Here is a 27,983-nt window from a genome sequence, read left to right as displayed (position 1 = left end):
ATCAGAAAAAATTCTTCTCTTTTCTCAGCAAGAGTGGTAACGTTTTGGAAAAGGCTGCCCATGGAGGTGGTGGAGTCACCATCCCTGGAGGTGCTCAACAACTGTGGGGATGTGGCACTGAGGGATGTGGTGATGGGCATGGTGGGGGTGGGTTGGAGGTGGGTTTGGTGATCTTAGAGGTTTTTTCCAAACTGAATAATTCTATGATTCTGACTCAGCATCACATGCACTGATTTATGAAATCTTCCCTGCATCTTGTGAGCGTTACTTGCAAAACAGCTCCCTAAAGCATTTCTGAAGGGTCCACTTCAGATTTTCTTGCGTCCAAGTACAATCAGGACTACTTTCATCCATACATAGCAAGCTTCAATTAGTCCTCATCATGTAGAAATAGGAAATAACCCCACTATGGTGTGGCGTGAGATTCATGCAAAGCAGATGAACTGTGGAGCAGGTTAGCAGATGGGCAGCAGTCAGGGCTGGTGTGGAGGTTTGTGTGGATGATGAAGCAAAGGGCCAAGGCACTAGCATTTGACACATGGATGTGCAGCGATGGTGTTACATGGCTCTTGCCAGCAGTGCTACTAAAACAGCATTTTTAGATTGTATTAGAAGAAATGGCTGTGCAAGCAAGCCTTGCATGGCTCTGTGTTAAATATAACTGCACAAAGTGATGAGCAGTTAACTCTCAGTTCTCCTTCCCTGAGATCACAAAATGGCTGTGACCTGCTTGAGTGTTGTACCCTTGGACATTGCTTTCCAGTGCTCTCATCCTGCTGTCCTTCTGATCCTACACCCACAGAGAACCCAATAAGGGAACCACGTGCACTTCTGGGGTGATGCAGTAGCTTATTTTGAGGGGGGAAAAAGGAAAACAAAAAAAAAACCTCAAAGACCTGCAGGACCATGGCCTGGCTGCTATTCCTTTTGCTCGGCCACCAGGATGAAGGACTCTGCTTAGCAGCCAGCTTCTGTTCTCAGAGCCTTGTTGCCTTCTGAATGGAATAGCTTATTTATTCTGACATAAACGTATGGTTTTGTATGCTGCAAAGCATCAGTAAGCACTAATTAACCCAGTCCACGTGGGGTGGCTTTAGTCTGACTGGAAAGCCCCTTTCCTTTGTCTCTCAGAAACCTTGTTATCATCAGCAGGACTCCTGGGCAAGACGTGGGTTGATCAAAAATTGTGGCTTGGTTTGGGGGCTGAATGCTGTTTGGGTCCTTGCTCTGTTTTCTGGTGTCTGTTTTTGTGAACTAAAGGTGCAGATGTTTTTCTGTTGTTGTTGTTGGTCGTCAGCATTGCCAAACATAGAACAGCTTTTAATGAAATCAGTGATTTGTGGTAACACCAATCGTAGGCTGTTGCTGGCACCTATATTCAGTTTTACCTCCTATGAAAAACAGACTTTGGTCTGCGTAGATTCACTGAGCTGTTTCCATTTCCTTAAATCAGCTTTGAATAAATATTCCAGCTTCTTCAGCCAGTGGATTTTCTCACCTTTCTGAACTTTACATTTTATCTGTTGTATCCAAATTAGTTGGCGGAGGAAAAAATACAAAATTGGTAACTTAGCTGCCTTTCAGAAGCAATGGGCAAAACCCTACTGGCCATAGAAACCTATGACAAACCTGGTGTCTTTGTCTGTTGGCACGGGGAAGCAAAAAGGGAGCATTTAATTTGGTACCAAATTATCTGTCAGTGCTGTACAAACAATGATCTTGCAGAACATCAGTTTATCTGCACAGGTATTTAAGTGATGAAGAGGCCACATAGCAGAGATAATAGCACTACACTTTCAGGCATTAGACCTGCAACTGCCAAGCAACATGCTGTTGTTTTAATAGGTGCTGAGCCTGTAAGACTTTAGATTTCATTGTTTTTGTGTGGCGCATTTATCTTTTTTTGTCTAGGTAGTTATAAGTGTGCCCATAATGACTCTATAATGCTACAGTAATTAGATATCTAATTGATAAAACATCATGCAGTTTAAAGGTGGGTTCAGACTGTAAGCGATGAGATGTTCCATTTCGGTTCTGCTTTCACTAAAGACATTACAAAGCAAAAGGCAGGTATCTGCAGGTGAAAAGCCCACGGTTGCCTGCTGGGATGGGGGATGAATGATGTTGTCCATATAATTACTTTGGCTGAAGATTGCGAGATTTAAAATCCTATTTTCCACCCCTGTAGGGATGCTAGATATTGTTTCCTGGCTCAAATCCAAGTGGAAGTGTGTGTTTCTGCATACCAACGTGCCCCTGCTGCTACAGCTGGATGTACTTCTTGATGGTTTGACCTGAAAATATGATGTGTTGGTGCAGCACTGGCACAGGTTGCTCAGAGAGGTGATGAGATGCAGACACCCAAGGTCAGGCTGGATGAGCTCTGAGCACTGATGGAGCTGTGGCTGTCCCTGCTCAGTACAGGGAGTGGGACCAGATGGCCTTTAAGGGTACCTTCTAACTCTAATGGTTCTATGATTGCCTTTGCTCTCTGTTCCATGATGGTGATGTGATAGAAGGCCACTCTGTCACACTCTCTGCTCCATTAAGTGCAAACAGCTGCCCTGAGGTTCTCCAAACTACTCTGTTTTTATGGTCAGCAGGAGCCGAATGAACCTGGTGTGTGAAGGCAGGATGCAGCTGGGAGCATCTGTATCCTCCTAGAACATGTCAAGGACCTTTGGAAAAATTCTGTAAGAACTCACACCATTCATTGGAAGCCCGTTAGTGTTAAGAGAAAACCTTTGTCCTCTTTCAAATTACAGTACTTAGTTGTCCATGAAGTTTTTAAGTCTGAAATATGTGCAGAATGACAGTGTGATGCATGTCAGTGCTATGCCTTCAGAGCTTCTCCACCTCCACGTATTGCACCCATGGGGAAACCTAGGGGCAACAGAGCTTTACCTCTGTGCTCAGGGCAGGGCTCACGTCTTACCTCTCATCACCAGGCTGAATCTTTGGCAGCGATTTGCTATGCAGAGCAGCACAACAATCCCACAAGCACACAGCTAATTTCTTTTGAATTTTGCCTGCGGGTGGTGTGGATTTTTTGAGAGCTTTTGAACTGGGGGTCCCAGCACAGAGCTTGCAGCCACCATGCTGGGTTACAGAGCAGCAGGGAAAGCGGGGAGCCAGGCAGGACAACAGATGAGAAAATAAATTTTTCAGATTTTCCCTCTGAAGAGTAGCAATTTATTGAATACCTAAAGATTCTAATTAAGTATATAAAACAATCACACTTTCTCTCTCCCTTTTAATAAGGTTTCTAGAGTAAAGCAAAGGTGTGAATTTGGCCAGGCTATCCTCAGAGGATTAAGGCAAATCGAGTGAGCTATATTTAATTCAATTAATCATTCCAGATAGGTGCTAAATCATGTCATCAATCTCTGTGATTCCACAGGCATAATCCTTAACATGCAGCTGCCTGGCACAATAAGCCAGGGAGATGCTCAGCTGCATTCAAGGGAAATAAATTTAATTATAAACACATCATAGAGCTGAACATTTCCCGAATTTGGAATTCAATGTCTTGTCAGCCTCCCAGCCCAACTCCATCAAACTTTTATAGGGAAGCAGGCTGTCCTGAATTTATATGTACTGGCAAACACACTAACTGAAGGATACCACGAAAACTACCCTTTTTTTTTTTTTTTTTTTTTTTTAAGTACTTTTAGACTTAAAGGTACTTTCATTTTCTGGTAGAGCTAACTGTGATGTTAAACAAAGCCAGGAGTCATTGGTATCCAGATTTGGTGAGCTGAGGTGTATGGGGTGGAAAAATGAGCTGGGGAACTGTGATGTGGTGTTTGGGGGTGGAAAAGCATCTTGTGAGAGCAACACTACATGGTGGGGAAGCCAAGCAATGGGTGTCCATAGGAGGACTTCCACCCCAGCTCCAACAGCTCTTGGTGACCAGCAAAACCCTGTTAGCAGTAATTCAGCACATCACATGGCATCTGGCTTTGTTAAAGTATGAATAATTAAAGCCTGAATAATTCTGTGTTCCTCCTTTCCTTGGTTGTTACTATACCCCAGCATTGACTCCTCAGCCCTACAAGTTTCTGGATTCCTTTGAGAGGAATGGCTGATGGCTTCTAATGATGTGATTTTTTTTTTTTTTTTTTTAAATTTATTGTTTATTTTGCTGTAATTCCTAGGCTATGCTAAATATTCCATAATCTAAGCAGCCCAGAGGAGCTGTGGATGCTCCATGCATGGAGGTTCCCAGCGCTCAAATGAGAAGCAGCAAAGATGTGAGCTGCCAAAAGCTCCCAGGAGTTCATGGGGGGCTGAGCAAAGGTGTTCTCAAGAAAGACTTTGGTATATATTATATGTTGGCTGCTCCAAAAGTGATGCCTCCTATTTTATTATGTTGATCCATGGTGTCAGAGGCGGGTGGTGGTGGGATGGCAGTAGAGGTTGAATGAAGGGGGTGTTACTGAATTCCTCCATAAGAAAAAAATGGTAACCATTGACATTCATCAACATTTGCTGTAAGTTTATGGAGGCCAAACAGTGGATGTGGGCACAGTGATGGAATGGGTGGGAAGTTTAAGCAGTAGTGACAGTACCCAGTGGTACAGATGTTTGAGTGTGTCATGCAGCTCTTGTTCATCACTGGTGAAAATGCACCACTAATGGTGGTGACTATGCTGAAAAAGTGTTCTGTAGCTGAGAATTTCCTCAATCAACTAGTGTCATTGTGCTCTTTGTATCTGCTGTGGTTTCCATGGAAATAAATAGGAGGCATTACTTTCAGAGCTATATATATAGTATGTGTAAATGTATAATGGGGAAATACTGTTCTCCTAATAGCTTCATTTAGCTCGGAATGAATTTTTTATCTTCACTTTTAGCAGACTTAATAATTAAAGCTGGATTCACACTAAGTCAGCGTTTCATGTTAGCTGTGGCCCTTCTTGGGGACACGACATGCACTGAGGTGACAGTTTTCCAGAGACTTGCCAGTTCCCACCATGCTGATGCACCTCCTTCGGTTTGCTTTCAGGCAGTCCTTTGTGATGTCGCAGTGATAAATAAGCTTCAGTTAGAAGCTAAGCAAAGCTGAGCAAGCCTCAAAGGCACGCGGTGACACCTGCGTCACCCTTTGGCTCGTGCCTGCATGGGATGTGATTTTGTATTTTCTTCAGTCCTCCTGCAGGTTGTCTTGTAGTAAACTGAGAAAGGTGAGGTGAGGAAGAAAGGACCAGACTTCTTCCTTCTGCTCTGAATTGGGCGCTGAGGGTGGCACAGCTGGAAGGGAGCTGCAGGGAAATGCTGTGACATTGTGAGGACAAGCAAACACCAAAGCCCAAGGGAAGAAAAGGACACGTTGTCTGCTGTGTAACACCACTGCACTGTGTGTCCATACTGCCCACCAAATGTTATCTTTTCATATTACATTTTAATTTAGGTTGGGACTACTTTCAATAAGTGCCCTCTAAATAAGCTCATAATGCAGAGGAAGAGTAGGAAATAGAGAGGGGTCATTGTCTGCTCAACTGCACCATCAACCTCATACGTGTGCAAGAAAATCTTTAAGTGGTATGAAAGGAGAGACTGAGTACTGCTTATTGGCTTTCCTCCATAAGTAGCACTACTCAGGTGCAGTTATTCCAGCTGATATTTCAGTAATGGTTTTCCCCATGCTGGGCTGGCAGCAGGGCAGGGTAGGGGAGCAGCCAGTGCTGAGTTAAGGGCATTATGAAGACCCTTCTTACTCAAATTCCAGCATATTTTTTTACTTAACAGATACTATTAACAGATACTAGATACTATCAGTGAAAACTAAACGCTGAATATCTCACTGATTGTTCTGAAAGTGTTTCCATAAACATCTCAATTAAAAGGTCATGGAATCATAGCATTGTTGGAGGTGGAAGGGACCCTTAAAGGCCAGCTGGTCCAACTCTTGCACTGAGCAGGGACACCCACAGCTCCATCAGTGCTCAGAGCCCATCCAACCCAACCTTGGGTGTCTGCAGGGATGGGGCACCACCACCTTTTTGGGCAACCTATGTCTCACCACCTCTATTGCAAACAACTTTTTTCCTTTTACTCATAACATAATGCTGCAGAAATAGTTTCCCCTGATAATTTTTCTGCCGTAATTAATGCTGAATATATTTCCAAACTCTAGCTGAAGGTGTCTTCTGTGTTGCAAGAGTATAAAGCTGAGACAGCATATAGCAAGGTAAAGATGTCACTTCTGCCTGTGATTAAACTCTTAGACTATAATCTATTTATCTTGAGAACAGCAAAGATGAGCAGGCAGGTCTCGCCAGCAATGGCAAGATATCATCTGACAGTGCAGAAGTAAATGACCGTGACTGCTTTGGGGACGTGTGTGCTGAGAGACTGCCCAGAAACCAAACACTGACTGCTGCTATGGGCCACTGCATCCCATGGAAGAGTGGGGTGATGGGCTCCTCACTCTTTGTCCCGTGAACTGAGGGGAGGAAAGCTATTGGGGGAGACTTCAATCTGACTGACATTCAGAGGGCTCAGACTGCCAGTGCTAAAAAAACGCCCTGGAAATATTTTGTGATTATAGATAGCAATCTCCTAACTCGAGAAGCATTGGATTTGGCAGAGAATTCTGTGTTTGACCTTCTGATGGGGAAAGAGAAGTTTGTAAGAAACAAAAATAAGCAGTTTGCATGGGTACAACTGCAAAGAAGTCAGGTCCCAGATTGGACCACAAGAGCTGCTTTAAAAATGCCAGCTCCAGTGAGCAGAAGCAGTGAATGGTGATTGGGACCTCTGCTTCTCCTTTTGCATTTAAAATCACATACCGACTGCCTGAATTAAGCAACTGGGCTTTTACTGTGTATGGGAACTGGTCTGGCAGCCAGGATGGACTCATGATTTCAGGAGAAATGGGGCAGTTACTGCCTTCAGGATTAACTTTGCTTTCTTGACAGAATACAGTTAAATCAGACCTTTAGGTCTATTGTTATGTACTTACTTGTGTTTTAATTATTGTTAACAAACCTGCCCTTTATGCTTTGTAAAATTACCTCTCTCCTGGAGTTGCTCTGCTCTCTCAGAGATAGCAGCATGCTAATTAGTGTCTGTTGGTAATTGCTGCTTTAGAAAGGCTGAGAAGTCTGTAACTGAGAGGGCTTCAAAGTGGACAGAGATCTGATCTCTGCAGTGGGTGTTAACAGGAAACTGTGCCATGGGGAGCATCCAAGGAGCCCTAAAGCTGGGAGTGGGTTTGGTAGAGATGGAAATAAGAAGCTTTCATGGTAGCAGCCACGGATGTGCATCTGGAAGAAAGAGGCAGTGACTCAGATTGTTTAAGAAGATTAATAATTCAAAAATAGCATTGCAGATCTATGCAGAGGGTGCTTCATAGTGATATTTCCATACCCTTGGAGCTGTGAACCCTTTTCCCTTCTAGTTCCTACCCTATGAACAGTGTCAGGCTGTGCCTCACAGGGGCCTGAAGAAAAGCACAGGTGGCTCTACTGCAATCAGAGGCAGCAAAACCCATGGTGCCATTCCACCCCTTATCACCTGGAGACAGACACAGCTGCACACAGAGCCATCTGCAAAGAAATCACCTGGCTGAGCTGGATGGGAGGGCATAACTGCACACAGAAGCTTCCATCCATGCAGTCACTAGTAATCAGTTGTTATTTAGCAAGGCTGAAGTACAATCTACTCATGTTTTGCTGCATTGAATTAACATGACAGATTAGCTCACAGCAATGGATCATCTCAGGGGAAGCTGACTGGAGCAGCTTGCTTGGAGCTAACATTTCTCCAAGTCCTGCAAAGGCTGTCCTTTGCCCAACTATGAGCAAGGTCCTCTTAGTCCTTGACATTTTAGCTTAAGGATGTGATGACACATAGTTTAACCCTCCTCCTCCATGCTCTCTCCTGATAATCTTGTGGCAAGAGAAGAGATGGGAATCAACTGCTCCCCCCTCCCATTGTGTTATATAATTATTTCTGAGCAGCCCCTGAGTAAACTCAGCAGAGGTGTGTGTGAGGAAATGATGTTTCCACAGTGTGGGTGAGCAGTGCTGGTTTCAGGGCAGGGCTTTGTGCTGATTCCCAGTGCTGCAGTAGGGATGGAGGATTAGCTGCCAGGCAGGAGATCTGCCAGCTGATGGAGGATATAATTAAGAATAGCACCTGCATGTAGAGGCTTCTGGGAAGCAGATTCCGAAAAAAAAACATCTTCCAAAAAAGGCTCCTCCACCCACCAGGCAGGAGCTGGGAGCTCTCTGCTGCTCTGTGCTTCAGATTGAGCTCAGCTCCACGTGCAGCAGAGCCCTCGCCCCATCGCTGCTGACATGGCACTGCCAAAGCGTGGGCTGCACGTAGGGGCTGTTCTCCCCTGCCCCCATTTCTGCTGGTTTTAACTTTGTGAATAAGCAGTTCAGCTTTCATCCTGGAGGAAGGCAGAAGCTGGAGAGCATGGCTGCGATTATGGCCCTTCCCACTCCTCCAAACCTCTGGAAGTGGATCTTGATTAGCGTTATTGTCACTCATAATGAATTCATTTCCATTCCCATTACCAAAACAATTTAGGTGCTTGAGAAGTCACATTACTTTCACTTATATTCAGAGCTAATTGATTCCCTGTGTTTATTTTCTCAGGAGCAGAAAGAAAGCATCACTGGGCAGCAGCTTTCTCTATCATCAGCCTTGCTGGCCTTCCACCTCTGCGTGGGCTTCATTTAGCAGGAACAAAAATCACCCCCTGGTTTGTAGGTGAGCATTAATTAGCCCACAGCACATGCACAGGCACTCGTTATTCTTTGCCTGAAAGAATCGTGTACCAATCTGGGAGGAGGGAGCAGAAATCAGGTCAGAGCCTTTGTCCTTGGGCATCAAACCTTGCAAGTAGTGATTTCTCTTGGCAGCACAAGGTAGAAAGTGTGGGTTTTGTTGTGAAGCCTGTTTAGGAAAATGGTGTCTTTTCCTTGTAACTCTTCCTTATATTTCTAAGTTCTTAAAAACCTGTGTAAATGCATACATAGAGAGACATTTAGCTGTGTAGTTTGATAACAAAAGGTGTCTTTTTACTTATTTTCTGTTTAAGAATGGTCAGGCTTCAATCTCCTCTTTCAGCTGAAGGACTGAATTGGAACAGGTTGTCCAAGGATGTTGTGGGTGACCCATCCATGGAGGCATTCAAAGCCAGGCTGGATGTGGCTCTGGGCAGCCTGGTCTGTTGGTTGGCAGCCCTGCACATAGCAGGGGGTTGAAACTAGGTGATCATTGTGTTCCTTTTCAACCCAGGCCATTCTATGATTCTATGACAAGGTGGTGGGGAAGTGCAGGAATCATATCTGAGGTTTCAATATTTGTCAAGTATATCTTCAACTTTTTGTTCTCTTATTCTTTTGGTCAAACAACGGGGATGGAAGAAAAGTGAGGGGCACATTTATCTCAAAATCTAAAGGACGATGCGTTGAATTTCATATTTCTATAACAACATGCACTGTGCTAATATGCACACAAGGAGCTGAAAAGCAATTATAACAATCTAATATTAGAGATCAAAAGTGAGGCGAAGCAGGGGAATCAGGCATGAAATTTGTTCATTGTTCATTCCTCAGAGTCAACATGAACGTGTTTGTATGGGAAACTTGGGCTGCAGGGAGTTGCATCATGCAGTCACAAAGCTGTTCTTTGAAAGAAGCTTTTTGCATTAAAAAACAAACAATGACAACAAGAGAGTTCTTCTGACGGATCACAGATGAAGCAAAGCAGTTTTATTTCCTGCCATAGGAACTGGTTAAGAGAATTAGAAGCTGTCTGAGGCATCAAGCTGGGTGTGATAATGAGATGGGTTATAAATAATGTCATTAATTCACATGTCCTGCTAACATGTGCCACTCCAGTTAACGTACAAATCCCAAACCCCTCAACGTTCACTGACCTCGTCGTTAGAGGATCTAATAGCATGGAGCCTGCTTTGCACAAATCTGCTAGCTAGAATTGGTAATAATTATGTGGCAGCATTTCTGTTCCCAAACTAAAAGGCAGAAGGATTTCTGTCACCAGAAACCATGACTTTCCTCATGTCATTTGTTGCCTTTCCCAAGTGCTGGGAATGCATCTTGCTTCTCCTCTCCCCGAACACTTTGGGATGTCAAAGTGCCCTGCATGCAGCTGGCACAGCACCCGAAGGAAATCACTGCTTCTACCAGAAGTGGTCCTTTGTTCTCCATCAGCATCACATGCAGTCTGAGTAATGCTTTGTCTGCTTCTGTATTGAGAGAGAATGCACAGGGTGTTACCAGCAGGCAGGAAAACCACCTCTCTGTGGCACTGTGACTTTTGTCGCTGACAGTTTCTGTGGTGTTCATGTTGTCTTCTTCATTCCTGGGGTCAGTACAATTTCATCATCTTTAAAGATAGTATTTAAATTGCCCACCTTGTCAATGAATTAAACCCTGATAACGATGGGCTTTTCTAAATAACCTAATAGAGATGCTTCTGCTTTGATGGGGAGAGTTTAGCTGCAAAGCAACATTTATAATGGACTACAAAAACTGTGATTCACAGGAATGCTTTGTCTGGAGAGTAATGGTCCTCTCTGCCATGCATGGCTACAGCTCTACCTCTTCTCGACAAGGCTGGGAATGAAGAACCATTGAACCAGTGGTCATTTCATCAAGGCATTCAAGGGAGCATTGGTTCTCCCAAAGAAACCCTTCTCTAGCCAAGCTGACTCAGTGACATTGCTGATTCTGATGTTGCCAGGCTGGATCTGCTGCCTGTGCTGCTCAGGCCTCCTTAATGTAAAATATTCATGAGTGCTTCCTCTAGCTGATCTACATTTTGAGGGGTTTCATTCCCCAGTCCAGCCTGCTCTGCAATCACGATATTGACTTACAAGCCATGAGATTTAGAAGGTAATATAGACTTTTTTTTTTTTTTTCCTTCTAGGATTTGAGTATTCAGAGTGCATACATTCAGGCTTTCTTCTGAGCCTTTTGGGAGGCAAAGCAAATGGTGAAACTCCTCTAAAGCCACACCTGCTGCAGCTCCACAAATGGCACTTGCTAGAGGGAGATGGAGCAAAATCATGGCAGTTCCCTTTTAAATCTATGCTAAAATAACTTGGTTTTGTAGTAGGATGCTGCTAACTGGGCAACACTGGCTCACAATGTTTCTGATGGTGTTTCTCCTTTGGTTTCTGCAATGCTGGGATATCTGTGTGTCAGCCTGGAGACTGATGCCAGAAGAACTGATTTAATTCTTGGTTTGGCCTCAGCAGCTCCTCTGTGGATTGCATAAGACACTTTGCTTTTCTACAATTATAATCTGGTCCTGAGGACAGAAGGCTTTGCCATCACCTCAGCTATGGGCCTGCCTCAGCCACGTGCTGCTGCAGCAAGACCTGGAAGTGGCATAAAACACACATAGGTTCTTCTGGAAGGAATTAAAAGTGGCTCTTTTATATTGGTAGATGTCACACATCAACTGGCTTGTAAATATAACTTCAACTCCTAAAAAAGGCGATTATCACCTTTATACTTCCTTAATAGCATCATTTTAAAGTGAGTTACTGACATCATATATTACCTTCTTCCCCTAACATAAATGGTCTCCTCTTGCTGTATTTTATTACATATTGTAAATTCATTCGAGCAGTATATTTTGCTTTCAGCAAGGTATCCTCTGTTACTTTTTCTGTGCAGGATAAATTGAGATAAATTTTGCCCATGCCTGCGTTTTGCTTGTGGCATCCATCTCTGCCCATGAAAAGTTACAGCTGGAGTTGAACAGGACTTGAGAAATGGTCACATTGCACTGCAGAAAGTTACAGATCACCAGCTGTGTACAGAGGGCTCATTGAAGCAGCCAGGATTTTAATCGGAAGTGAAAAACATAAAGGGATGTGATGTATTCTCTAATGCCTATCCTGATAAAGCAATAAGTGTATCACAAGGAAGTGACACCAGTTATTTACCACGCCATCAGGAGATCGTACAGAAACCTATCACCCCTGGCACTGCTGTTTGCTGCTGGTTACCATTTTTTTTTTGCCATTGGAGGATTTATTGCCAGGGCTGTAGAAAGGTAGAGTTGTGTTTTGTGGCTATTTGGCTTGCTTGGTTGGTTTTTTTAATTATTTTTAATTTTTTTGAGGCTTCAAATAGAATCATTAAGGTTGGAAAAGACCACTAAGATCATGTAGTCCAACCATCAACCTATCCCCTATGCAGAGCTCATACGAGAAGGGAAATAATCATTGGGGTCCCCATGTCAGTGGGGCTGGACAGAGGGCAGCCCTGGGTTGGGTCAGAGGTTGCCGTTCCATGGGCCTTCCCTGCAGCACTGGATCATATCACACGATCCTAGAATGGCCTGGGTTGAAAAGGAGCACAATGCTCATCTAGTTCCAACCCCCTGCTGTGTGCAGGGTCACCAACCAGCAGACCAGGCTGCCCAGAGCCACATCCAGCCTGGCCTTGAATGCCTGCAGGGATGGGGCATCCACAGCCTCCTTGGGCAACCTGTTCCAGTCCATCACCACCCTCTGAGTGAAAAACTTCCTTCTAAATGTGTGATGCGTGATGGGATGTGTGAGCTGCTCCTGTGTGTTCCCCTCCCAAAACACTGCTCGCTTCTCACCAACATCAAAGTGTTTTATTTAAAAGCCCTTAAATATGCTGAGTACGGTTTGATTTTTGTATTACCAGAATTTCCAAGTAGTTGAAGGTGTGATTTTCACATTGCAAGGGAATAATGTTGCATCTCAGCTCCAAGTGAGTTTTCAGAGCCAGGTTACAAAATAGAGGTGATGAAATATGCAGTAGAAGCCTGGCATGGCTACATGTGTTGAGGGAGGCAATCCTTGCAATGACTGAAAATTCATCCTGGGGTATTGCTGGGCACTGCTGCAAATCCCATTCAAATGGGCTCACTCTGAATGTCACTGCAAATTTCACTTCTGTTGGAATGGTTTTGTCCAAAGGCATGAATGCATCTGGAGGGGATTTGTAGAAGGAGATCCTGTGCTCTGCTGGCCCATTTCTCTTGGCTAACCTCTGTAAAACCTCTGCAGTTCCTTCTGCCCACATACGCTGCTAAGAAAAGAGAAGCCTCCGCTCAGGAGGATTTAGCATTCTGTAAGTAAAAATCAATTGATTTTTAGATCATGGGGCTGAGAGTTGAAAGCCAGTTGGGATGGATTTTGCTTAACTTCCCTATTTAAATAGATCACGCTGTTTGAATACTTATGCTTGCCTTTTGATTAGCTCACCCATGTTGGCGATTTGTATGTCTGTATCTCGTGCCTTTGAAAATAAGGAACCAGCAGGCATGCAGGGCTGCAGAGAGGTGTTAGCCAACGTCTGATGTAGAGTTGTGCTGAAAGACCCAGGAACAAAAACCTGTGCTCACCATGTGCCAGGGGACATTTTGACCTTCATTCAGGCCCTTCTTTCACCTGTGGTCTGTGTCTTCTGTGCCACCAGTGGCTCCCCTGTGCTGTTATCTTGCAGTAGAGCTGCATGCTGCTCTAACAGCTGAGCTGCAAAGGGCAAGGTCACCTCTGCTATGTGCAAAGCCAATTAAGGCTTAAAGAACACTAAACTCAGATTTCCTCAAGTCGTTTCGTTTTATTGATCATACACGTTTTTATTTCCAGATTGCTCGCTCTTGGGAACCATCCAGGCTTCCTAGTGCAAAGGACTGTGTAAAATGTACTGAATCAGCACTCCCAGTGTGTCTGTCTGTGGGTTTTGTTAACCTTGCAAGCTCTGTTTAAGATGCAAGACACAGCTTGAAGAGCACCATCATGTATCCAGTGCTCTTCTGAAAGATGTCTCCAATTTGCATTTCCCTCTTGTCCTCTTCAAAATCAAAGCACTTCCTTCTCCCCTTTCTTTGTTTAATCCTAGGATTTTCCTGGAAAGAAGATTCCCAGCACATAAGAGAGTTTACAGAGCCTACAGAGAAGCTCTGAGGCTTCTTCAAAAAAATTCCATGCAGGCTGGTAAGTTTTCTCCTGTGGCTAATGGAACTCAATGGAATCTGTTCAACCACAGGATGTGCAGCACAGCTCTGTGCTGCTGCTGCTCTTTTCCCAGCTCTCTGAGCACTGGCTTCAGACCCACACATGCAATTTCTCAGAGCCTTTAGTGTGAGTGAGACAACTTTACAGACAATTCAATGCCTTCTTGCACAGGAAAAAAATATACATTCCTTTTACTTTGAGTGAAAGAAAGGCTTAAAATTCAAAGAAAGGAAATGCAGTGATTCTAAATCAATAGAGGGAAATATACAGTAAAATCTTTAATATGTTCATAGAATCACAGAATGCTTTGGGTTGGAAGGGACCTTTAGGATGTAGTTCCAACCCCACTGCTATAGCAGGGACACCTCCCTCTAGCCCATGTTTCTCACAGCCCCATCCATCCTGACTTTCAGTGCTGCCAAAGAGGGAGCAACCACAGCCTCGCTGGGCAACCTGTACCAGCATCTCACCACCCTCACAGTAAAGAATTTGTTCCTAATATCTAGTCTAAATCTATCCTCTTCCAGTTTAAAGCCATTTCCCTTTGTCCTGTCACTACCTGCCCTTATAGAAAGTCCCTCCCCAGCTTTCCAGTTCTTTTTACCTTTTCCAAGTCCTGAAAGGCCTCTGTAAGTTCCCCCATAGAGCCTTTTCTTCTCTAGCTGAAGAGCTCCAGCTCTCTTAGCCTGTCCTAGTAATGCTGTGCATGCTGTGCAATAACAAGAGCCCTCATGCTTTATAAATACAGATGCTTAACACACATGTAGCCTGCCCTTCACTATCCATAAGCCACTCGAAATGTGAATAGCTGAGCAGGTCTGAAGCTGTCTCTTGTGTGTGTTTGTGCTACAGGGAGAGATGTTTTGAACGGAGAATGATGCTGAGAAGATGCACCATCAGCATCTTGGACCTAAGCATCCCAGAGGCTCCACAGTAGAGAGATCTGTGCCAGCTCTGCATGAACCTGTCCCATACTTAACAGTAGGAGCAGCCATTCCCATTGCTCTGGGTAACACATGTTCCCTCTCATGCTGCTGGTAGCACTGAGGTTGCCTGGAACTGGGGAACAATTAACAGTAAGTGACTGGGAAGTGAGGGGTTGGACCCTCTCTGAGAGAGAGATCTGCAGAAACTTCTGCAGGGCTGGGAGATCTGCAGAATTATGCTCTTAACCACCTTAGCTGTCCCTTTGGGGCTTGCAAGTTTTCCTTGGGGTATAGCCAAGTATTTCCATGGATGCTGAAATGTGGCTGATGGAAATCCATAACTGACACACTTTGTTAAAGGATGTCCAGGGACACGCATGGGAAGAAGAAGCTAGGCTGATTGCAAACACCTCGTTTCCTTCAGAAATCAGCCTAGAATTCTCCCGGCACATACAGGCTGACTGTGAAGAGCTCAGGGTGTTTGCAGGGCTGTTTGTTAGCTGTGGGCTGGCAGTACATGCTATCAGAGCATCTTTGTAAGGCCACAGACCTCCTCTACCCGACAAGAGGTACCACCACCGCCTTGTACTCTGATGTGTGATGCTTTATTTCCATACTCCACAGAAACACAGAAATTGGATGTTTAGCTGACTGACAACAGCAAGTTGTGATATACTGCACTTTTCAAGTGTTTATTCCCCTGGCCTTGTCTACAAGCCATGAAGGTACTGGTCTGAACGCATTTCTCCCTTTGCTTGCCTGAGGCTCCCATTCCTCCTTCAATGTACTTTTTCAAATTTCTTTTGAGAAACAATACTTTCAAATAAGCTAATAGAGAATATATAATGAAATATGAGAAGAATTCTGTGGAACCCAATGTTTCGTTGTGTTCCCAGTTCACCTCCTTGCCTCAGGTTCCCTTTGTTCCCCCTCCATCCACCCACCAGCCTTCCCGTTTGTTCTTTTTCCTTTTGACTGCCCACTTTCACATTCGTTTTGGCTTTCCTTCAGTCTTTTAATGCTGCATCTATTCCTTGAATTTACTATAGTTTGACATTCTGTTTCATGAGTCACCACTGGGGACAGAGTTTGAAGGAGATCAGATTGCACAAAAGTAGTTCTTATGACTGCCAAAAACTAATTTGAATTCGTGCTCTTTATTCCCTGAATAAACTTTGTGGATTCTTTTCTCTATGCATTTGCCTCAGAAGATGATGCAGTAAATACTTGTATTTATTGCATGTAAACGTCAGAGATAGGGAGACCCTGATTTCCTTTGCTTCTACCTTTGTGTAGATCCTCAGCTTGCAAACCACACTGAATTCGAGGCACTTCTCCAGCCCTCCCTTCTGCCTTCTTTGAGTTTGTTTGCTCTAAAACAGCAGGAATGATGCCAGTGCTCACCAAACAACACTTAAATTCTCCATACTACTCAGCTTTGCTGTGGTGTTTAATCACCCTCAGAAGTTGTTCCTAGGTGTGCATGTGTGACTAAAATCATAAGTCTTTAAATAACTCCATGCCATTGTGGTGCAAGATGATGAGGTTGGTGAGGATTCTTGTGTTGTCATCATAATTTTCATTAGTGCAGACAATTATGACAGCTTGTTCTCCGCTCAGATTGATGTGATTACTAATCTGAAGCCCTGGCACATTGCACTAACACCTGACATCTGGAAGAGAAAGGTGGGAGGCGATGCAGGCTCTCAGAGTTGCTGTGTGCCTTGTCTCTTTGTTCATTTCAGGAGCTGCTGCAGCCAAGGTTAATGGTCTTCCTTGGTCAGCAGAGCTAATGCAATTCTTGCAATGATAAAACAAATAGCTTTTGTGATTAGTGATGGAAAATACCATCAATAAATATGTAGTGCTGAGTAGGCAGCGCCTGGAGTTAGCAGCACTTTCCTGTTAAACTCAGCGCATCAGGAAGAGTTGGATGAGTGGGAGATTTATTTTAAAAAGAACTGAAAGTACGCATCAAGTGTATGTGTCATTCAAAGTGCATCAAAGTGAAGACCCATAGCAAAACAGCATTGACAATGGAAGATGATTTTACCTACAAAAACTGGAGAGGAATGAGTTTGTAACTCAGCCTACAACCCAGAGGCAGAGGAAAAATCTTTGCCATTGAATGACCGTGGTTCCCTGCAGGCAGCTGCTCTGTGGGATGGCAGCAATGATGATGCCAGGCACGCTCACATTGTCCAGCCACAACCCAGGACCCTCAGCAACCTTTGGTTGCCCAGCCCACGTGCAGCACTGCTGATTAAAAACAACAGCAAAAGGAGCCACTAAGAACAACTTGGTAGAGAGATTCCTATTTTGCAGCAGTAAGCCACACACCAGCAGCCCAAAATGCAGGCGGTTGGCAATGTTTTCTATGCAGACATATATATTCCAGCACTCGTCACTGGTGATGAATCTTTTCACAGTGATCTTGTTCCCTGCAGAGTCAGCAAGCCCTGCATGCTGCCAGCAGGACGAGTGGCCGACAGGAAAATCTGATTTGCACTTCCACCATTAAGCCGCTATTTCCAGCTCTGAAAATTATGCTGGGTGACATTAGGCAGCCAGGCTCCGTAAAACAGTGTAGAGATGACTGTCAGATCGGTGTGTTGGCAGGATAATCTGTTCTGACACCAAGGAAACCACTACACGGGTAAAACAAAGCCCTCACCCAGCCGGGACGTGTGAGCGTGAAATACCATCACTGCCACCACAAGACTTGAAGACACGTATCTCAGCTCCACATCCAACTTTTTGCCCAATGGAGTAATGTCTTGTGTTTGCCATTATCAGGGCTATTTTCCACGCTGCTATGTATTAAACTGTTAAGAAAATAACCAAAACCTATTAATCACCAGCATATTTCTTACTACTGTACCAGCCAAGGATTATTTTAATGCTTATTTTAATGGATTGCTCAGCTATGAACGATTTTAAGGTTAAAGGTCTCGCAAGACTCCTTTTATAAGCTTACTGAAATCTAATCCATCACTAATTTCCATATGTCTTGCACAGCACTGGGCTAATGTAATGCATCACCACATAAAACCTTCTCTGATAAAATTATCCACGGTATTACAAAAATTCAAAGCATTGTTCTTAACGAGATGTGCCTTTCTCAGATGTCTTACTGGTTGAGACATAAGCCTGGGTGTTCAAGACATTTTTTTCTTGATAATAACTGGAATAGGAACTTTATGATGATTCTCTGTGTCAGCAAGTATCACAGGTAAAACTGGCTTTTCTAACGCCATCTCTTAGTAGAGAACAACTAATCCCCTACTTGTACCCTCAGATTGACTTTCTGGCCCCAGTTCTGGTATTTTTCATCCCACAAACAAACCTGCTCCCTTTAACAGTATGTAAAACACTGATGGATCTCTTTTGCCTTTTCTGCATTGATTTCTTTCAAATAATTTCAGTACCCTCTGCTACGCATTGCACACAACCACCATCAGCAGTGGTTTCCTTTTGATGTGCTGCAGATGGATCGGTGCAGAGCTGCTGGAGCACAGCAGCAGCATCTTTTCCTTCTTGGTTTTCCAGTCATGATCTCCCACAGAGGAGACAGGGAATGGTGTTATCCCACTAATTCAGCATGCTGAGATGAGACCAGATGCCTTGATGTCTTCATCAAATTAGCAAATTTCCTACAAATGGTGGGAGAAGGGCAGTTTGAGAAGTCAGACCACAACTACTACAGTAAATCTTATGTTCAGGGAAAGTTGATGCTCACATGCAGAGAAACAGGCAAAGATGTGATTTCCCAAGCAGAATAAAGAAAGCTTGAATACACGAGCCTCTAGCACATCAGTATAACGCAGCATTTGCAGAAGTATAGAAGGGGAGATAAACTGGAAATGAAAACTTGTGAGCACATGGGCAAAAACAAATGGTAATGGAACAAGCCTTGTGTGTGGCAAGAGAAATCATTATATCAAATCCTGCAGGCAAGACAAGAAAGAATATACACCGCATTAAGTGAGCAGTGGTTCAGGCAAATATCCGCCATCATCCAATGCAAAGTAGCAAAAATATTGTGTACATTAAGCTGCCTTCAGATGCAAAAACTGCCTGGCCCCATGTAGGCACCCCAGGAGGCAGCACAGGAGGGGATCTTTGAAATTGTAGGGATCTTTGAAACTGTGAGATGCCAAAGTACTCAGAGGGAGGTACCTGGGCTCTCGCTCTCCCCAGCAGTGAAGGTGCTCACTCTCTGAAAACAAACCTTCCTATGGCTTGCAGTGGGGAGGATTCTCCCCATGTGGTTAATTAATGCAGGTCCCATGACAGTGCTTAAAATTGCATGCTGCCAGCCAAGTTTCATGAGCCAATGTGTTTTTAACAATAAGCGTGTCTTTAATTTGCAGGCTACCATTAAAGACAAGATCTGCATTGCATTATTGGACTAATATTGCTGAGAATAATGTGACCAGAATAGCTATTCGTGCCTCAAGGCCAGAAATGATCTATGCCAAGCCCACCTCCATCCCTCCCCCTGTATTGCCTCATCTGTGCTGACATTTCCTTGTGAATATTTAAGGTAATGTCTGTTCTCATCTCTTGTTGAAAGTCAAATGCATGCACACTACAGAGAACAACAGGCAGTTGCTATTCAACGCATACAAAGTTGAAGTGCAGTGCATCGATACAGCGATTATGCTTGCAAAAATTTAATTCTTGGGGGCTGCTTTGGGGTGTGGATGGTATGACTCTCACTAATAATCCTTGCCAGGAAAGTGAATTCAAACATTAGAACCCAATTAAAGTTTTTCCTTATTTAAGTAACATTTGGCACCTGGAGGTGTCCAAGGCCATGGATGGGGCTCTGGGCAGCCTGACCTGTTAGGGGCACTCAGCCCACAGCAGGGGTTGGAGCTCAATGATCTCTAAGGTTCCTTCCAATCTCAACCACTCTGTGATTCTATAAGTACACTCAGAATACTCCAGCTTTATCCACCTGAATGTCAGCAACAGAGGAGGAAATTGAGGGGAGCATCACATGGAGAATAATGGCAGGCTAAATGTTGTTTTCATTACAGCCACGTTAGCACGATTAGAGAAGGTGGTCATGGTGCAAGAGGAATTTTCTGTCCTCAGTGCTCTGGTAATGGAGAAATTAATCCAAAAACAAAACCACTCTTCCTCTCCTGCTTCTCAAAATCACACATGCATCTTGTGTTCTCCTTACCTGATGCATACTGTGAGCTCTCAGCTTGCTGGCATGCTTCGGATGAGTTTAAAACACAATAGCTGTGGATAGGTAACATCCATGGATGTATTTTCCATGCACAGTTTTCCCAGCACAGGGACTGCCTTCTTCACTGTGCACTGCTTAAATACAGAAATCTGCATTGCTGTGCAAGGAGGAAAGAACCTGGAGCATCACCCTACAACAACAGCACCTTCAGCACTTAAATCCACAGCACGTGACATCCTTCACGTTTTCTGACAGCTCGAAAAGTTTGTGACCGAGAGGGACAAATAACAAAAAGTGTAATGAAAGACACATTTAGTCATCCTCAGCCCGTATTTAGGCACCTACATACATTGCCCACTTTCCAGCTGGGACAGACAGGATTTCAGTGGCAGGGAGCTGAGCTCAGGCTTAGCAGGATGCCCACACACTTCAGCATCCCACACACTTAATATACACAACTGTAACAACATAGCAACTAGTCTGTAATTAGTACAGACATTGCCAGAGCTGCCTTTGTATTACTTATGAGTCATGCTACAAAAATACTCTTTATTCATTATCCAAGCCCTTTTCATTTCAGTGCCAGCCATTACCCTGTTGCAGGGTACATAGGGCTCTGTCAGGCTTGTCAAAGCCAAGTGCCTTCTGATAGGGATCTTTGCATTTAACCTGACAAAGATTTACTTTACAAAAGGGTGAGATCAAAAGGGTTTCTTTCTGCACGGAAGAAGAAAGAAACACTTAAACATGGCTCAAAGTGAGGGGTTTTGCTCCTTGTTGCTTCTCCAGGTGCCCATCTATGGCTGGAAGAACCTCGTTCAGACTTGGCTTAAGTTGTTCTGTCAGTTAATTAAAAATTTGTATCTTAATGTCTTCCTGCTTAACTAGTGAGGAGAAAAGGCTCATGAAAAACTCAGACCGAATAGGAAACTTTCCTTCATCTTTAATATAATATATGGAACAGAAGAAGGAAAACGCAGCTGAAATGTATTATGACAAGCAAATAAAAGCAATATCGGAAAATTCCTTCAGGCAGATTCTGTTCTAGACCACTACTATTTACTAAGATTTTTTTATTCACTGCGATATTAAATCACCGGGCTGGAAAGTCCTTGGGTCATTTCAAACCACTGTCTCATCGATTTCTTATTCCTAAAGCATCCTTAATATAGCACTGTCATCGGCGCTGACGACAACGATCCCCAGATCTCCCCTGGCAGTAGACTAATTGTCTAAGTGCTCTTGCAGTTGGAGAGGAGCACTGACAGATTAACTCAGACCCTGTAAACAAAAAGGTAGGTTAAAAAAAGTCTGACATAATCAGAAAAGTTGCCATAAAACACAGTAGGAAGCTGTTTCACAGTGCAATACATCGTGAATTTTTTTTTTTTTTTCTTCTTGAATGTTACTATTCTTTCCAGACATAGCTGTATGCTTTAAAGACTTTCTTTTACCACCAGGAGAGCAGACACCCTCTTTTCCTGATCTGCACCAGAATTGAAGCATTTTTTCTGAGCTATACAAGCCCAAAAAAAGAGAAAAAGCCATTCCAGGCACACGCTGGTGCAATGCTGGGTCACCATAACAAGATTTATAATGATTCTGATTCCTGAAAAAGGCTTGAAATATAGAGAGGAAATCAAACTCTGGTCAAGAAAAATCTTAGAAGTTTTCTATTCAGCAATCTAATTGTTTCCCAGCTAGAAAGGATATAGCAGAAATGCAGTACAGAGAAAATTTCCAAAGCACTACTCTACAAATAAAATTAAATTTCTCTTTTTAAGATGAATCTAAATCTACATTTTCTCATGGCGACTCTCTTCTTCCTTTCAATAAAATCCCTGGCTGTGTCTGTGGCGGAAAGCACAAAAGCTCAGTGCTGAGATGTACCTACTGCCTTGTGGGATAAATCAAACCAACTCAGCGCTGTCGCTTCCTGTAAGCATTACAGCCCCAGAGAAATGCACCCTCATCGTCATGAAGGATGACACCCTCTGCCTCTCCCACATCAAACTCCAGCAGCAGTGCTTTGCCAAACAGCCAAAAAGCCCAAGTGCTGAGCTGAACCAGAAAGGGATGGGTGTGGATGACTCACCCCGAAATGGAAGACTCCCATCAAACCATGACACAGTGCAGGATGGATTGAGCAAGTCGGAGGTTGTGCTTGTCGTAGAATCATTAAGGCTGGGAAAGAACTCCAAGAGCACCAAGCCCAACTCATCCCACCATTCCCATCACCACATCCCTCAGTGCCACATCCCCACAGTTCTGGAGCACATCCATGGATGGTGACCCCACTACTCCCAATATCCAACCTGAACCTATGCTGGCACTTCAGGCCATTCCTCTGTTGCTTCTCACCTCCAACCTGGATAAAGAACCAATGGTCTCACTACCCATTACCATTTTGGATAGGCCTGTGTGGAGCCAGGAGTTGGACTTGATGATCCTCACGGGCCCCTTCCAGCTCAGGGTATTCTATGGTTCTATGATTCTACCCTGTGGAGATTAAGGTGCTTCCTAAGTAACAAGGCATCACTCTGCCTGAGCAAAGAGGAAGACAACAGAAAGTTTCAGCTACAGGAATGATCATAGCCACCGTTTCCAAATCATGGCTGAAGGAGTTTAAAATAACAACAAAGAATAGGAACCTACTTTTGAGAGATAAAGTAAGTTTCTCTATAGCACTAACAGACATGAAATTGTAATTTTCTTCATTAACTCATCTTGCTGCAGACAAAATGGGGTTTCAGAGGGAATTCAGAAATCATTTCTTCCACACGAAGAGTTTGTACACTTAATTTGTTGCAGTAAACCACCATTCTGCGTGCTGAGGACCTCTGTGTTAGCAGATGATGAAACAGCATCTGCCTTAACTGTTCTTTTCTCCATTTAACTGGTAAAGTATTTCCATCTCAGTGATGAGATCAAAAACACAGAGGAGAAAAATCACAGAAGAAAAGAAATTCACAGTTTTCTAGCCAGAGCGTTCGAGTGGAATAGCTAATATTGCCAGCTTCAGCACAAAGCAAAATAATGGGGAATATTTTTATACAACTTATTACAACGAACAAAAGCAGCAAGAGCATTTCGAAGGTGCACGTAGCATGCAATTTCAAAACAACATAAGGGACTTACAGATTCGGAGATATATCTTTTTCATTACCCCAAACGCTACACTTGTCTTCAATCTAAAAACAAACATTGACAATGGAAGAATTTATAGGCTCAGGAGTCTGAAACGTGGCTCTGGTTTCATAGACTGCTAGGTGCTCAGAATAAGAAGGTAATTTGAAATGACAGACTCATAATTGCGCCCAGCATTGGAGCTGCACACCGATAGCAGAGGCTGCAGAAACTCCCTCCAACAACACATCCGTGAGCCACAACCTGCAGAGAACAGGAATGTGAGGTTGGTTTGAACTCACTCTTCAGGCTTCTGGTGCAGCACAAGGGGTATTTACCACCTTGGTCTTTCTTTTCAAACAGTCCCCCAGCTACTGGGCTTTGACACCTGTCAATCCATGTGGAATATGCCTCTATTTACTCAACTAAATGTAATAAAGAACTTTTCCAACTGCTCCTTTCTTTTCACCTATTATGCCCAACATCTTACAGCACATAAAAATGCATCACTGAATCTGAAGTGAAATCTGAAGAATTTTAATTGCTGAGTTTTTGGGTGCCCCAGCCCCATCCTCAACGGTAACGCATTCAAGGATTCAGCCCTTGGATTAATCCCAGGGCTCAGAGGACGGATCCAAGGATGAAACTTAAAGAAGAGGTTGGGAACGATGATATCACTGATCCTAGAAACCAGATCTTCCACACCAGAAGGGCAGTGGGCTCTCCCCACAGATACACAGGGTTTTTATGGCATTCAGTGCTATGCATGATGTGCCATCACTCCTTTGTGGCACTGAGGGACACAGTGGAGAGGGGGGTTGATGTTTGGGCTCTGTGATCTTAGTGGCCTTTTCCAGCCTTAGCGATTCTATGATTCATTGCTGTTGCACAGGAGCTGCGGACTAAAATTATCAGAAATAACTTAATTATTGTGCCAAGGCCTTGAGAGCTCAGAGAATGGATGACTGCAGAGGATAATTCTTTTTCTTGCAATATTTTGGCAGAGTTTTGAACACAGAAAAGGCACCGTTCCAACAATGATCGTAAGGGGCAACTGCTATCCACTATTTATTCTCTGTGGTTAACACAATATTTTGAGCACAGCCATTGAGCAGCAAGCTCTCTTGGCACTGCAGGTGTTGTTTAGTTCTTCTCCCTTGTGTGTGTAACACATGGAACTGGAGAACCAGCACTTACCAGTGTTCACATATCAAAGACATTACATAAAGAAGCAGTGAACAGTAATATAGGGAGGCCCGACCTCCCTACATTGCTGCTCTTTTCTGGGAGCTTTCAAAGCTTTTGTCTGCCTCACCATACGTTATCTTGCAGGGAAATGGTGCCTTTGTACCATTTGCTGCAGGAGTGGACTTCATCCCTGTAAGTAACCAGCCATAAATATCAGGCAAAGTGGATGCACAGGTTTAGAGCTTCATTATCTGCTTTAGTATCTATCAGGACTGCAAGGAGAAATCACAGAGGGAGGTATTTGCATGTCTGCAAATGGCCAAGAAAGCTGAAATCCACAGTAGTTGGAATCTTTTGCTGTTGTTAGCAAAATGTAGTTAAAAGCAATTTACTGAGCATAAGAATCTGATGACTGGTCATAATTTCCAAGCCCAGTTCTGGTTATGCCCTGCTTACTGCTCAGCAGCCACCTCAGAGCTGTGAGCCTTTTCTTAGTATGGAGAAATCAGAACAAACCAATTCGTTTTTCAGTGCACTACAAACTACATCTGCACACGAGAATTGCTGGAGTTACAGGAAGCACAAGATAATGCCAGGGAAGAAAATACATCTCTGGGAGAAAGCTACAGAAGTGATCTCGTTGGGAAGAGCTGAGCAGTGTGGTGGATAACAAGGGTCCTCCCAAAATGCCAGGGGCTGAGCAGGGCTTGCAGATTGCTGCTGGCACAGTTCACCTCTTGCCTTTTAAATGCTATCGCAACTCCCGTAACTTTCAAAATAGGAAAAAAATAATGAGTAGTACATTAAAATTAATCATTGCTTGTTCTGGGGAAGCAACTAACCAAAATACAAAGGACCTTTACAGTGTCACAGAAATTTTCCTGACATAATAATGGCTGGTGGGAAGGGCTTGTGTTTGTCTGTGCTCTGCTGCCAGCCTAATCAGATCATCACTGCTAATGCAGTTGATTTCCCTCTCGCTGACTTTGAGCTTGTAGATGTGTGTGCAGCTCAGACCAGGGCAGAAAGAAGAAAATATCTGCCCCTACTCTGCTTTTGGCAGCTTTTGGGAGGGGGATCAGCTGTAGGAAATCTACGTTCTGACCAAGATGCACAGAGGCACAACAGGAGTGGGACCAGCCCCATTTGGGCACGCTGCCCTGAATTGCCTGTGCACCAAATTCCCAGCGCAGTTGATGCTTTTAACTTATTTTATTTTCTTAAAACACCGCTAAGACTCTTTTTATCAAGTACCATTTGCTGGTCTAATAAAATATTGTCATGTCTTACGAAGGAAAGCCAGCTGCTCAGCAGATGAAGCTGTCCAGCAGAGTGCTGGTGACAGCGCTGCAGATGCGCTTCGATGCAATCAATTTAGGATAACAGCACTGAGCAAAGGAGCAGATGTGCCAGTCTCCTGGCTTGGCTTTGGATGCTGCAGCTGATGGCAGGTTCTCTAATCCTGGTCCCTACCACGTTTAGCAGTGAGTTTTGCCTGCAGCCAGGCTGAGAGTTACCTGGGGTAAGCAGCAGCCACTCCTCCTTCCTCACCTATGCTGATTTCCTTCGAGTGTTCCTAAGTGCCTTTGCAAACCAAATATAATTTAGCTGGCCCTCTGCTTTCTGACAAACAATTTTCCTAGCTTTATTTTTCATACAGCCATAAATACATCAATCAACGCTGTACCTATAGGGCCTGCTTAAAGATTTTTTTTTTTTCCCCACCAACTGTATTTCATCTTGCAGAAAGTGGAATATTGAAAATATTTGTCACCTTTGAGGTAACATGTGTCAGCTGGCTGCTCTGAACCCATCACTTAAAGGAGGAAAATCCCCACGGAAATGCAGCCGGACACAATAAATACTGCGTCTGTGAGTTCAGGCATTTAGATACATTGTGAGTCGATTCAGAAAAAGCAACTCAACAGAACACTTCACCTGTGCCTTTAATGGCCTTTAATGCCATGTATCCTCCATGACATGGCCACACTCAGCACTGTCCCTCAGCAGGTGGGGTGCATTTTGTCCCCACAAACACATGGATGTGGATTGCACACAGAGAAACTTAAGCACAGCACCTCCAAATTGCACTGTGCTCAAAGGAGCCCACGTTTGCATGGCTCTTGCTGGGGTCAGAAGCATCAGCAGAACTTCCTGCCTATACCTCTCTGCAGATTTCTGCTGCAGGTCTGTTGCCCAGCAATGTGGTCTCTTTGTACACTTTCCCTCTTCCCTGTTCACTCAGGTGAACAGCCACACATAAAGCATTTGCTGAACTCATCCTCAACACCTTGGTAACAATGAAGTTTGACCCCCTGGAAACACAGCATCACCAATGCCATTAAGGAGATTTCATGTGTTTTGTTGTCATTTCTGAAGATGAAGCTGAGCTGCCTGTTCAGATGGGTAATATGATGGGGTCACACATAGTCCTGCAGTCACTCTTCCCCGATAACGTGACAATGTCACATCCATGCAGTCAAAGATTATTTTGCCATTTGTGATGTCTTACACTGGTCCAAGCAAAGAAAGAAAAATACTTGCCTGTTTTGCACATCACTGGCTATTAGGCTATGTCTGGTTACATCACATCAGTTGACATAACATAAAACAATGCAAGCAGATCAGATGTGACATAAATGTCACGTTGCATCAGGTTTTAAAGAAATGGTCAGCTATTACACGATGGATGAAAAATGCCAAGAGACGTTCAGCCATCATACCTGTAGACCTTCAGGATAAAGTGATGTCACCTACCCAACGTAACCCACAGTTTTGTATTCTAATCATAGAATCATTCAGGCTGGAAAAGACCTCTAAGATCACCCAGTCCAATCGTTCACCTATCACCAATATTGCTCACTAAACCATGTCTCTCAGTGCCACATCTACACGTGCTTGAACACCTGCAGGAATGGTGAGCTCACCACCTCCCTGGGCAGCCTGTGCCAATGCATCACCATACTTTTGGAAAAGAAATTTTCCCTAACATCCAACCTGAACCTCCCCTGGTGCAATGTGAGGCCATTCCCTCTCATCCCATCAAAATGACATATTTTCAGCTTATGAAGTGATCGCTTTTACTCTCTGTTATTATGCTCCTATTCCTCTCCAGGAGACACAGACGTGGTGACCATTAACCTTGATAAAGCACCCATAAGCAGCAGATTCATCTACCAAAAAATGGACAAAATGTGGAGCCTGACTCAAAAAAACACTGAAATCAAGAACAGCCTCTCTATTGACTCAAACAGGAAATGGATCAGCATCTCTACGCCTCATTAAATATTTTTACTATACAACTAATTTCCCATTAAGAGGAAAAGCATCGTTTTTTGTAGGTCAGTGGGAATAAAAGAGCAGAACAAATTTATGTAACAGAGCAAGCAGATTACAAAAGAGAGGTAGCACTTACATAAGGTATCAACGCTAATGCCAGGCTTGCTTTTTCCAATGTTTTCTTCATTTTCCACTCAAACAGAAGAGAGTGAATGAGAGAGCAAGCCTGATGTTTGCAGCAACCGTAGCGACACGGCTTATGTATGTG

General features: G+C 43.8%; 2 long non-coding RNA genes across 8 annotated transcripts in view; one reads left to right on the top strand and one right to left on the bottom strand.

Moving 5' to 3' along the window:
* The window catches only part of LOC116229431 (uncharacterized), a 34,729-nt gene extending 16,981 nt beyond the window's left edge, over positions 1-17,748 (top strand). Inside the window, exons 1-5 of one of the 4 annotated variants that reach the window (XR_016471152.1) lie at positions 8,639-8,727; positions 13,878-13,972; positions 14,846-15,069; positions 15,544-15,644; positions 17,367-17,748. This is a non-coding gene — a long non-coding RNA (uncharacterized LOC116229431). Of the gene's footprint in view, positions 1-8,638; positions 8,728-13,877; positions 13,973-14,845; positions 15,070-15,543; positions 15,927-16,215; positions 16,563-17,366 lie in introns of those variants that run through there. The other 3 variants (XR_016471153.1, XR_004167019.2, XR_016471154.1) reach the window with 3 other exon arrangements.
* Positions 1-27,983, bottom strand: part of LOC149916045 (uncharacterized) — a 72,839-nt gene that overhangs the window by 11,181 nt on the left and 33,675 nt on the right. The window contains exon 3 of one of the 4 annotated variants that reach the window (XR_016471158.1): positions 18,451-18,572. The exons of 1 other annotated variant lie outside the window; for it this stretch is intronic. This is a non-coding gene — a long non-coding RNA (uncharacterized LOC149916045). Of the gene's footprint in view, positions 1-18,450; positions 18,573-21,108; positions 21,404-23,259; positions 23,314-27,983 lie in introns of those variants that run through there. 2 more of the 4 variants (XR_016471156.1, XR_016471157.1) reach the window with 2 other exon arrangements.

Source organism: Phasianus colchicus, chromosome 14 (assembly GCF_987193195.1).
Source record: "Phasianus colchicus chromosome 14, bPhaCol1.hap1.1, whole genome shotgun sequence".
Classification (NCBI taxonomy): Eukaryota; Metazoa; Chordata; class Aves; order Galliformes; family Phasianidae; genus Phasianus; species Phasianus colchicus.
This window is presented reverse-complemented; position numbering and strand designations above follow the sequence as displayed.